Consider the following 13,324-nt stretch of genomic DNA (forward strand, 5'->3'; position numbering starts at 1 on the left):
AATGAATTTTCTGTTTAAATGTACATGCAGTTTGTCCTCGCTCCTGATGGACAAATATGTGCAGTAGTAATTCTTCCAGGAGTTCAGTTTGCTCTGTTGGGGAAAAATGCAAACGGTTAACACCAGTCCAGGGGCTTCCCTGGTGGCTCAGCGGTAAAGAATCTGTCTGCAATGCAGGAGATGTGGGTTCGATCCCTGGGTCAGGAAGATCCCCTGGAGAAGAGAACAGCAACCCACTCCAGTATTCTTACCTGGAAAATCTCATGGACAGGGGATCCTGGCAGGCTATAGTCCATGGGGTGGCAAATGAGTTGGATACGACTAAACAAACAAGAGTTGACTGATTGGAAAAGACCCTGATGCTGGGAGGGATTGGGGGCAGGAGGAGAAGGGGACGACAGAGGATGAGATGGCTGGACGGCATCACCGACTCGATGCATATGAGTTTGGGTGAACTCTGGGAGTTGGTGATGGACAGAGAGGCCTGGTGCGCTGCAATTCATGGGATCGCAAAGAGTCTGACATGACTCCAGCGACTGAACTGAACTGAAACAAACAAGTTCAACTCCGTGTGGGAAGCATTTGGAAGAATGTAGAAGGTGTTGCTGAAAGAAATAATGGATCAGAACTTTAAATTTTTCTTGTTGTGAGCTATTTACAAGAAAACAATATACATCTAATACATAAGAGAAAATGATGGCAGCATACTTTTTTCAAAGTGTGGGGTGCTGACAACATAAATCAAAATTTCCTCAGGTGCTTGTTAAAAATACAAATAGCAGGTCCAACCCTAGAACCACAGAAACAGAGACTGTGAGAGATAAAACTACTTAAAAAAAAAAACATAAACAAAAAAACCGTAACAACACAGACATGTACTAGCTAGAGGTCAGTAAACTACAACCATTGAACTAAATCCAGCCCACTGCCTGTTTTTGGAAGTGAAGTTTTATTGACACAAAGCCATTTATAGTCTGTGGCTGCTTTTGTGCTAAGGAGCTGAGCTGAGTAGCTGTGCCAGCAATTCTACAGCCCAGACAGCTTAAAATGTTTACTATCCTTTACTGAAAAAGTTTGCCACCCCTACTCTGAGCCAATGCTTCTCAAATTCAAATGTTCATGCAAATCACTCAGGATTTCTTTGGGAAAGAAGGTCTGGGGTGGGCCTGTCTCTCACAGCTCCCAGGTGATGCTGCTGCCGCCGCCTTGCAGATCACAGTTAGTAGCCTGACCCAGAGAAGTGGTTCTGCGAATATGATAAATGCAAATTCTCAGTTCCAAGGCAGACGTATAGAATCATAAATGCTGTGGGCCGGACCCAACAACTCATGTTGTATCAAGCCCTCCAGGTGATTTCTGAAGCACATCAAAGCTTTTGAACCACTCATTCAGATTTTCCTTATGCAGATTAAAACTTGGTAACCACTATCTTCAAAGAGCCTGAAATCATATGTTTGATTCCTTTACTACTGATCTCCTGAACACAGTATATGTTTGTTGATCATAATAATCAACTGGAAAGGAGACACTGGATGAAATTGTCACTTACTATGGTATTGTTTATTTCTTTTCCACATATTCAGAATGGCAGTCTTGGATAAATAAAATTTCAAGTGTATGTTTACTGGATTATTCAAGTTTAATATTTTACTTTTGGGGAGTCTATCTTTATGGCTACTCAAATTAATTTCAAATGCCATGTCATTTCTAAAATGACCAACAGAGGGAGCTGGTGTTCTAATCCTTAAATATCAGGGGAATTTCTTTCCCATTGGCTGACTCAAAGAACCACCTCTTAAATCATCCTTGAGTATAATAAAATATTATTGTTTGGATGTATAGTTTCCACTGTCCATGTTATATACATCTCTTTCTAATGCCAGCAGTATGATATATTTGAACTGAGTGTAACCTGTAAGCAATTCTTTTCAATACTTCCAACATTCACAGACCCCCTAATCTATTTAAACAATGTTGATGGTACAAGAGACTCCTAAAACGCAGACCCTGTTCTCAGTAAATATATGATTCTGGGGAGAGCAGGTGTAACAGAAGCAAGTAAATAAATCTAATTATATAGAATAGGATCCCTTACCAAGATCAGAGAGGAACTGAGGTAGATGCAACAAGTAGATGTTTCGGTACATTTCCTAGAAGTGGCCGTTTGGGTACATGATATGAGTGGTCACAGGAGGAACTGAGGCATGTTGCACTGAACTGAATGATGTTTTTTTACCATAACACTAGAGGAAGTAGGAAGTGTTAATCAAACTACTCAGTTTGTTAGCAAGAAAGAGAACGTTTACACAATGCCAGAGAGGATATCCCCATGGGTGAGGGACCAGCACACAGGTGGCAAGTGGACTGTACTGTCCCTTGGCTTTACCTTCAGGAAAATTCAAAACCCATGACTGGCACAGATTCAGGACTTGGCTTTGTTTATCAGGTAAATAATACAGTTAAAGGATTGAAGCAAATGGTATTGCATCAATTTGTCCTACCAAGTGACACTTTTTCTGATCAAGGACACCATTTGATTGTGCATTTTGTTCAGTATAGGCCAAATGCTTAGTGCAGTGGAGATTCAATAAACGTTTGCTGATGGATGAAGAGATGGATGAAGGACTGAATAACTGATTGAATTGATGGGATAAAGAAACAGTCGAAGTCTGATGAAGGGGTATGAAATGAATGAATGAAAGAAAGAGACATAGTAAAGAAGCATTGTACATACAGCTAGACTCTCAGGGTTTGCTAATTATTTGGATACAGGGATATAGAATTCAGCAGATACAAAAATGACTGTTGACTGAGCACTGATAAAAATAGTAGAAAGCTAATTGAGCTTGGGCAGTGAGTGATTAGAGATGTGTTTACCTTTAGAACTTGGAGGATCTATACTGTCTAGGATGATATAAACAATAGGCTGTTGGTACTACAATTTTCAGGTTTGGAAATTTGAAAATAGAGAGTTGAAATAAAACTAGGGATTGGAGTTTCCTTTAGAGTGATCTTAGGATAGCTCAGATATATGATAAAAAGAAAATATATTCAATCACAAATGAACAGATCCATTCAATACCATTTGTCAAAGACCGATGTAGTCTCTGCTCTGAGCTACAGGCTGAGTAGGTTGTATGCAAGCATGCTAAGTTGCTTCAGTCGTGTCCAACTCTGTGAGACGTTATGGACTGTTGCCTGCCAGGCTCCTCTGTCCGTGGGATTCTATAGGCAAGAATACTGGAGTGGGTTGCCGTTTCCTCCTCCAGGGGATCTTCCCAACCCAGGAGTTGAACCCATGTCTCTTATGTCTCCTGCATTGGCAGGCAGGTTCTTAACAACACTAGCACCACCTGCCAACATTTTAGAGTATTTGTTATATGATAGGCACTGCCTGGCATGAGATTGGAATAGTGAATTTTGATGAAACTTAGATCCTGGTGGGAGAGATAGAAAATAAATTAATAAGTAAAATATATCCTGTTAGGTAGTGATATGGAGAAAAGTAAGGCTAGAAAGCAAGATAGAGAATGTTAGAATTAGGGACTATCAATTTTAAATAGTGTGACCAGGAAAGGCCTCACTGAGAAAGTAATATTTGTACAAAGACCAGATGCAGGTTAAGGAGCAACGATATGTGGGAAACAAAAGTTCCAGGCAGAGCAGCAAGTAGCAGCAGGAACACTATTGCAAAGACCCTGGAGTGGAAACATTTCCAGAGGACTGGAAGAATTGCAAAAAGGCCAGTATTTCAGGCAGAGTTAGAGTAGAAGGAAGTGAGGTCAAGGAGGGAACAGGGGCCAGTGAAAGTGACTTTGGCATTCACTAAGAGTGAGATAAGAACCTGCTGGAAAGATTTTAGTGGAGGACTGATATGATCTGACTTATATTCTTATAGTATCACTTAGGCTTTCATTGGGAAAAAATAACTAAAGGGGCAAGAACAGAAGCTGTTAGGAGCCTAATTCAGGTGAGAAAGGATTATGGTTCAAGGCAAATTTTTGGTCTTGAATAGCAATGGAGACTAACGGTTGCATTCTGGATCTATTTTGAAAGTAGGGCCAGTTAGACTTGGTGCCTGATTGATTGTAGAGCTTGAAAGAGAAGGGGATACAAAAACTGATGCCAACATTTTTGGCCCTGAGCAATGGGAAGCATGGTGTTATCACTGGTTGGTTGGAAACTGAGATGGAGTTTATGGGAGGGAGCAAGTGTTAAGAGTTTTGTTTGCACATGTTAACTGTGAGATCCCGCTAGATGACCAAGTGAAGTCTGTTATATATATAGGGGACTGGAGTTCAGGACAGAATTCTAAGCTGGAGCTATAGATGTGGGAGCTGTCCTGTACAGATGGTGTTTGCAGCTTGAAGTGAATGGAATCACTGAGAAGATGAGTGTTATGTATAGAGAAAAAGCTCAAAGTCTTTAACCTTGGACCATCCAGCATTTAGAGTCAGAGAAAACCATGGCAAATAGTAAAACAGTGGGTGTCAAGGAGGTTATATGAAAGGGAAATGCAGATGGAAATAAGTGTAAGTCTGTTTGTATTTATTACAGAGGATTTTCAAAGGAGAGAGAAGTTGAGTTCATTACAGTAGTGAGGGATTAAGAAAGATCCAATAGAGAAGGACCTACCAGAAGTGGGGTGATGGTGTTCCAGACAGAGAGTGTAGAGATAAACAAATCCAGCTCACTGTGGAGGGGGCCAACAGCAATGACTTTGGACCCAGACTCTGCATTTGAATCTTGACTGTGTCACTTACTGGGCTTCCCTGGTAGCTCAGGGGTAAAGAATTTTCCTGCAATGCAGGAGACCTGGGTTGGGAAGATCCCTTGGAGGAGGGCATGGCAACCCACTCCAGTATTCTTGCCTGAAGAATCCCATGGATGAAGGAGCCTGGAAGGCTGCAGTCCATGGGGTTGCAAAGAGTCTGAAGAGTTTTTTTTTCCTCTGCTACTTACTAGCTGTGTGACATTGGTCAAATCATTTAACCTCCCTGGGCCTCAATTTCCTCATTTACATAAAAATAAGAGCAATAGTAGTACACATCATAAGGTTGTTATGAGAATCAAATAACTTAAGATTTGTAAAATACTTAGATTACATAGCATGACATGAACTTTGTAGAAGTGTTTGGATTTGACAATTTCCTGAATGATCATCACTGATTTTGGAGAGAGGAGTTTCTTTGGGATTAATAGATTAGAAGGTAACCACTCAAGGGAATGAAGGAGGAAGTGGGTGTGGGAAAAGGATGCTTGTATTCAACACCTGTCAGCTCTTTGGTTGTTATCATATAAGAATTTCCTGAATGTGACCATTTTTTATTACAAATATGATAATTTAATTTTATTTAACCCAATATCCCCAAATATCATATATTAGGTTTCCTACTGACTAGAAGTCAGATCTTCAAGTCTTTTTTGTCATCTATTCCCAGGTGGCGCCAGTGGTGCCAGGTGGCAACCCACTCCAGTATTCTTGCCTGGAGACTCCCATGGACAGTGGAGTCTGGGAGGCCACAGTCCAAGGGGCTCAAAGAGTTGGACAGGACTGAAGTGATTTGTCATGAATGCACATCAAGTCTAGGAGAGAGTATCTGAAGCATAAAACTGCCAAGAACACTGTGGTTCATGAGACTCATGGATAAAGTATAATGAAAACTGACCAAGAATTAATTTCATTTTTAGTGTTTGCTGATAGTTTACACTCTATGTAAAGAATAATCATTTTATAATACAGTATTATAAATCAGCAGGTTTCATTCTTTTTGCTAGATTTCCAAATACTCTGGGAAATAAAACCTTGTCTAGATCCCTCAGTTTTTAATCTATGTATTTTTGAGAATGAAATAGCTATAGTAGAATGAAACTATGGTAACTCATCTGCTAGAGACATCACTCAGAGAAGGCAACTTTACTGAACTTGATTATTTTGGACCTTACTCATTGCTTCAGTAATTTTTTCCCTCAAATTTAATTGCTTTGAGGCCAGTGATGTGAAGGGCATGTAAAATGCAATTAACAGATGAAAAATATCTCTTGTGATTTGATATTAAACAGAGTGATGGAGTGTGACATTATAAAATGGCATCAGAGAGTCCACACTTTGCATTTCACTTTAATTATATCAATTTCAGACTCTGGAACACTGCAGTTTCACACACGCTTAATTAAATTATGTCAGAACCAATACTTTTAGGTCAAAAAAGTTTTAGGAGGAAGTTTCAGAGATAGGTAAGATGGAAAGCCGGAGAAGGCAATGGCACCCCACTCCAGTACTCTTGCCTGGAAAATCCCATGGACAAAGGAGCCTGGTAGGCTGCAGTCCATGGGGTCGCTAGGGTCGGACACGACTGAGCGACTTCACTTTCACTTTTCACTTTCATGCACTGGAGAAGGAAATGGCAACCCACTCCAGTGTTCTTGCCTGGAGAATCCCAGGGACGAGGGAGCCTGGTGGGCTGCCGTCTATGGGGTCACACAGAGTCAGACTCGACTAAAGTGATGCAGCAGCAGCAGCAGCAGCAAGATGGAAAGCACAATTCCTTGTTTTTCTGGCTACAGGACCAGAATAAGCTCTTAAAGTTTCTTTTATCTGTAAACATCTGTGGTCATGAGAAGGCCTGCTTTCAATGGAATTCAAGGCCCCTAAGACAAATGACATCACTTCCAGTATACCTGGGGCTCATGGGAAGGGAAGTCATCTGTATTAATTCCACAAATCTCCTCTCTTTATAATGACCTATGTATATTTTTGAAAATGTAAAAAACAGGCAATAAAAGACTAACATAATTGTTGAACAATTAAAGAATTAAACCATTTCTTTTTGCCAAGGAAAAATTGTAAAGCTCTAATTATATCCGTTTTGTATATACGAGACTAAAACTTTTAGATACCAAGGCTTAGGCTGTGTACTATTGGTTGAACAGTTGATACTCAAGCTCATCTATAACATGCTGTGATTGTTTAGTTACTGAGTCTTCTCCTACGCTTTGCAACACCATGGACTGTAGCTCGTCAGGCTCCTCTGTCCATGGGATTTCCCAGGGAAGAATATAGGACTGCATAGCCATTTCCTTCTCCAGGGGATCTTCCAGCCAAGGGATCAAACCAGCTTCTGTTGCATTGCAGGCAGATTCTTTACCCCTGAGCCACTGAGGAATTAAATACCATGCACTAAATCCTATATTACAACATTTCTTTCAGTGGATTAGATCGAAATGTTGGAATTACATATTTTCTTTCCAGTCCCTCCTTATGTTAATGGTAATGATCTTTTTGCCCCTTTGCTGCTCATGTCTGCCCTCTTCTCCATTTTACCCTTTTCCTGGAGGCATCTTGTGATAAAAGTTCAAGTGCAAATCACTGCAGGCTTCCAAAGCCCTCATCTGGGAGACATTAGTTATAGTGTTGTGCCAAGCAAGGTTCAGAGGCATGTTGGTTACTTAGATTCCTGAAGAAAGCATTTGAGACCACAGAGACTACCAGCTTCAGACTTCTGAAATAGCCTAGTTGTTTCCTGGGGCCCAAGATCATGCTTTTGGAACATTTTATCTTATGGTAAAAACCTTGAGAACAAAATAAAATTTACATTTTATGTTGGTTCCATTTATTTACTTTGTTGACAAGTAGGTTAGGTAGTTCTATTTCTAATGGTAGTTCCTATTAACTGGATAACATGCACTATATTCACACATATAATATACACATGAAAGGGCTTCCCAGGTGGCGATAGTGGTAAAGAACTTGTGTGCCAATGCAGGAGTTTTAAGAGAAGCAGGTTTGAATCCTGGGCCAGGAAGATCCCCTGGTGGAGGAAATGAGAATCCACTCCAGTATTATTGCCAGAAAATCCCATGAAGAGAGGAGCCCAGAGGGCTACAATCCATGGGGTCACAAAGAGTTGGACATAACTGAAGCAACTGAGCATGCATGCATACACGTAATACAGCCTTAAATTAAATGGATATCACGAATCTTCTTTAAAGACGAGGAAACAAAGTATGTGACTTGCTCAAGATCACAAAGCTAGTATCTATCTAGCAGAATTAAAATTCAGACTCTGTTCCCTCTGGCTCCAAATTCCAACTTTTTTCCACTCTATCATGCAGTCTTCAAAAGCAGTCCTCAGATACTTCTTGGTCACATGTCACCCCCACTGTTGTCAGTGTAACCTTGTAAAGTGGAAAATCAAGATACTGTGTGAAAGTGAAAGTTGCTCAGTCATGTTCTCTTTGTGACCCCAAGGACTATACAGTCAGTGGAATTCTCCAGGTCAGAATACTGGAGTGGGTAGCCTTTTCCTTCTCTAGGGGATCTTCCCAACCCAGGGATCGAACCCAGGTCTCCTGCATTGCAGGTGGGTTCTTTACCAGCTGAGCCACATGGGAAGCCCAAGAATACTGGAGTGGGTAGCCTATCCCTTCTCCAGTGGATCTTCCTGATCCAGGAATTGAGCCAGGGTTTCGTGCATTGCAGGTGGATTCTTTACCAACTGAACTAGCAGGGAAGCCCAAGTACTGTGTAGTTCCCTCAAAATACACTTCCTTAACTGCTGAGTTTAACCAACTCTAGCTGTACTCAACTGACAGGTTAAAATTGATAAAGTAAAAAGTTAGATAGCCCCGAACTAAAGAAGGCTGAGTGCCAAAGAATTGGTGCTTTCGAATTATGGTGCTGGAGAAGACTTGAGAGTCCCTTGGACAACAAGGAGATCAAATCAGTCAATCCTAAAGGAAATCAACCCTGAATATTCATTGGAAGGACTGAGACTATAGCTGAAACTCCAATACTTTGGCCACCTGATGTGAAGAAACGATTCATCGGAGGAAAAGGGGGCAACAGAGGATGAGACGGTTGGATGGCATCACTGACTCAATGGACGTGAGTTTGAGTAAACTCTGGGAGATGGTGAAGGACAGAGAAGCCTGGTGTGCTGCAGTCCATGGGTCACAAAGAGTTGGACACGACTTAACGACTGAACAACAAAAACAATTAAAACAATGAGGATTCTTTCATAATTTGGATTAATAATACATGTAGAATTTTATTGACCCACTTGCAAATTTTTTTTTTTCTGGAGACAAGATATTTCATAGTTCTTTCACTAATAAACATTCCCAACTAAAGCCTAACATTAAAGAGAGAAGAATACACAGACTCTATGTGTACAGCTTGGTGAAATATCACCAACATGAAATTTTTCATGTAATCATTCAGACAGAAAGCTTTCCCAGCACTCTGAATTCTGAATTTCCCCTCATTCCCTTAACAATAGCTCCTCCTTAGGTGAGTTTTACCTATTTTTGAATTTTTTTTTGGCTGTGCCAGGTAGCTTGTGGGATCTTGGTTCCCTGACCAGGAACTGAACCTAGTCTCTCAGCAGTGGCAGTGCAGAGTCTTAGCCCCCGGACCACCAGGGAATTCACTTGAATTTTAGTTGAGTAGAATGTTTACATTTTTAGTCTCTGTGTGGATTCTTTCGCTCAACACCTTTACAAAATTCATCCAAGTGGTTGCAAGTAGCCGTAGTTCTTTCATTTTCACTGCTGAATACTATTCCACGGTATGAATACAGCAAGTCCCCTATGTAAAAATGAGTTCTGAGAGGGCATTTGTAAGTCCAGTTTGTTCTTAAGTCCACAAAGTTAGCCTAGGTGCCCCAGTAACACAATCGGCTATACAGTACCATACTATAATATGTTTATACTGAGTTCACACAAGTAATACATAGAAAACAAACACAAAAAATAAAGGGAACATTTTTAGTCTGACAGTGTCTTGATAAGTACAGTAGTATAATTATAGTACAACAGCTGGCATATAGGGGCTGGCATCAAGTGACCAGGCAAGAAGAGTAACTGACTGGAGGAGGGAGAAGGGGTAGGAGAGGGTAGAGCTGAAGGACTGTCAGCATAGGAGATGGAGGGCAAGCTGTAATTTTACTCATGACTGACACTGATGGCTCAGTATCTGGTTCCTTGCTGGATTTAGTTCTACCTACCTTCTTGCTTCCGGACATCCTGGGCTTGAAACAAAGAGCACTACAGTGCTCTATACAGTACAGTACAGTAAAGTACACAAAAGCACAACCACCTGTAGAGGACGCCCACGCATGACAATGTACACCAGATGCGTGAACTAACTTACACAATTGGACATGCAAATGAATGCTTGCCTCTTTGCAAGTTTGCAACTTGAAAGTTTGGCTGTAGGAGACACTGTATGTCACACTAAAAAACTCATTCTTCTGTTGTGAACCTTTGAGTTCTTTCCATTTGGGGGAGGTGTTACAAATAACACTACCATAAGCATTTTTGTATGTCTCTTGGTGTAAAATTTCAGTTATAGCAGATAATTCCAAACAGATACTTGAAGTGGTTATACTGACGTTCAACCTTGCCAGCCTTCTGAGGGTTCCTGCCCTAACCTTTTGTCCTGAGTGTTGATATTTGTTAATAAGGTTGGGTGCTCATTGGAAGCATAACTCCTGTCCTAGTATAGGTTTTATATCTTCCACCCACAGTGACTCAACTGTTTTCCTGGACTCTAGTCATTGTGACCTACTCCCTAGTTGCAAGGGTTGGCCCTCTATCTGGAACTGTTTTCTGGAGTATGCTGTAAATGGAAAAAATTAATAACCTATCTAGGGCACCAGTGATGACCTTAGGTGTGAGTAACCAGTGTAAAATCACCTTTGTATTGTTGATTCAGTGGTCTGAAAACAGCAACATCAGAGTAAGCCATTCAGAAGGTAGGAGCCTGGACACTGTGTTGTAGTCACAGCACAAATGAATGCTGAGGTCTTCCTAAAGTTTCCGTGGTTATCACAGTGTTTGGATGGACGTTCTAAAGGTGCCAGGGCTTCTGTAATGCACCATTCTAGAAGCTAGCGTTAATTGAATCAACAAAGGTGCCGAAAACTTCTGTCCCATTTCTTTTCAGTAGGTCAGATTCTTTTATGAAAGTTCCTTATAAATCCCAATAATCTTATTTCAGAAATTCTTCTAAACTATACTTACTTTTCACTTTATTAAGAGAAAACCTGTAAGAGATGCTTATTTACCTTGGATAATCCTGGATGCCAGGGACAATTCCAGAAGTACATTTGCAAAATGAAATAGATTTATTACTTTAGCTCATCTCGGAGAAGTTCGGTGAGAGTGGAGATGGTATGAGGAAGAAAAGAGAATGATATTCTTTTTGTGAGGTTATATATGTATACACAATTTTTCATCCTGTTACTTACTGTTAAGGAGAAACTCAAGCAAGTTAAACATGTAGCCTGAAAGAGAATGTCCCCTCCCAGCCTCCCATGTCTTAAAAGGTAAAGAAGATAAGGTAATATAATCCTTAATAAACAGAAGATAAACAGAGGCTTAATCTCCATTAATCTCCATTGGTATTTCCAGCACCCGAAGTTTCTTTGATCACAAAATCTATTCTCAACCTCTTGCTTGCCTTTTCTAATTACATGAATGGTCAATTATAATTCGCCAATTTCTAACAGAACACCAACATTCTTAATTGGGCTTTCCAAGTGGCACCAATGGTAAAGAACCTGATGCCAATGCAGGAGATATAAGAGATGCAGGTTTGATCCCTGGCTGGGGAAGATGCCCTGGAGAACGGCATGGCAACCCACTTCGGTATTTTTGCCTGGGAAATCCCGTGGACAGAGGAGCCTGGTGGGCTCCAGTCCATAGGGTCACAAAGAGTCAGACAAGACTGAAGAGACTTAACATGCATGCATGCACATTTTTAACTCCATTTTTTTGGCACATGGAGTCATATGAAGGATGGTATTACCATCATCAAGTGTCTGGAGATGGTAAAAAAAAAAAAAAAATCCCTAAAAGTGAGGCTTTCATGCTCAAATCTACTGAAACTGTCTTCTTACCATTTGTTTTCAGAGGCACCATTTGACTTAATTGATCTATATATCTGGCATAACCCTGGCAATTATTTCAAGAAATGATAGAAATCTCCTGCTACATGGGAAAAAAGAGAGAGTGGGGTTAATGAGGAGGAGGAATGGGAGTAACTCTTGCACATTTCACAGGTGTTAAGTGAATACACATGTAACTGAAAGGTTTAAAGAGTGGACCTTCTCATTGTGGAAGAAGAAAGCAGTTTCCTGCCCTCTTGTAGCTTCTGCACAGCCTGGAAAACTTCTACGGGCTAATATGGAGACCTCTCCTCAATCATCATCCTGCCTCCTTGAGGCTACCTCTGGCTGCTCTCATGCTGCGGAAAAGAGGGGAAAAAAAAAAGAGTAGAAAAAAATCTTATTTGACTAGAATAGTTAGAGGTGAAACTTATTTACATTTGAATGGTAAAATATATTTGGCATTTGTTTGCTCTTAGTGAGAGTGAGATCATAAAGAAGGCTGAGTGTCGAAAAATTCATGTTTTTAAACTGTGGTGTTGGAAAAGACTTTGGAGAGTCCGTTGGACAGCAAGGAAATCAAATCAGTTAATCTTAAGGTAAATCAACCCTGAATCCTTATTGGAAGGACTGATGTTAAAGCTGAGGCTCCACTACTTTGGCCACCTGATGTGAAAAGCTGAGTCATTGGAAAAGACCCTGGGAAAGATTGAGGGCAGGAGGAAAAGGGGGCAACAGAGGATGAGATGGTTGGATGGCATCACCGACTCAATGGACATGAGTTTGAGCAAACTCTGGGAGATGGTGAAGGACAGGAAAGCCTTGTGTGCTGCCATCCATGGGGTCACAAAGAGTTGGACACAACTTGGCAAATGAACAGCAAATTGCTCTTGGTGAGTATTTAAAGCTGCCTACTTTTTTTTCCCCCCACATAAGATGCAACTGTGGATTCTTTGGAGAATCCATCCCCACCTCTTATCACTGAGAATTTCTTACTTGCAATTTTCTTGACGCAGAGAATTCTTCAATTTCTGGTTGGAATGCCCCTTCAGCAAGCTCTCTTGCTGGGTAGACAGGCTGGACAACAATAGTAAGGATTTGCCCAGGTGGTGGGATCTGAAAACAGCCAATGGCATGTATTTTTTTTTCCTATCATTATATTAACCCTTAAAAATAGTTGATAAATGATTAAAGGACACAACTTGGAGTTCTTTTGTTCTTTTTTGTCAATGCAGATTTCCTTTTAGGTTGTCAAAGAAATGCTTTGTGAAATTAATATGTATATCCTTGAAAATTTGATTTATTCTGTTCTCATTTTTCAGATGAGGAAATAAAAATCTAAGTTTACACAGTTATTTTGTAGCAGGACAAAAGAGTCTAAAACTAGGGTTTCCTACATTTTTAGGACACTGTTCTCTCATCTATATTGTGCC

Source organism: Bos javanicus, chromosome 14, assembly GCF_032452875.1.
Source record: "Bos javanicus breed banteng chromosome 14, ARS-OSU_banteng_1.0, whole genome shotgun sequence".
NCBI lineage: Eukaryota > Metazoa > Chordata > Mammalia > Artiodactyla > Bovidae > Bos > Bos javanicus.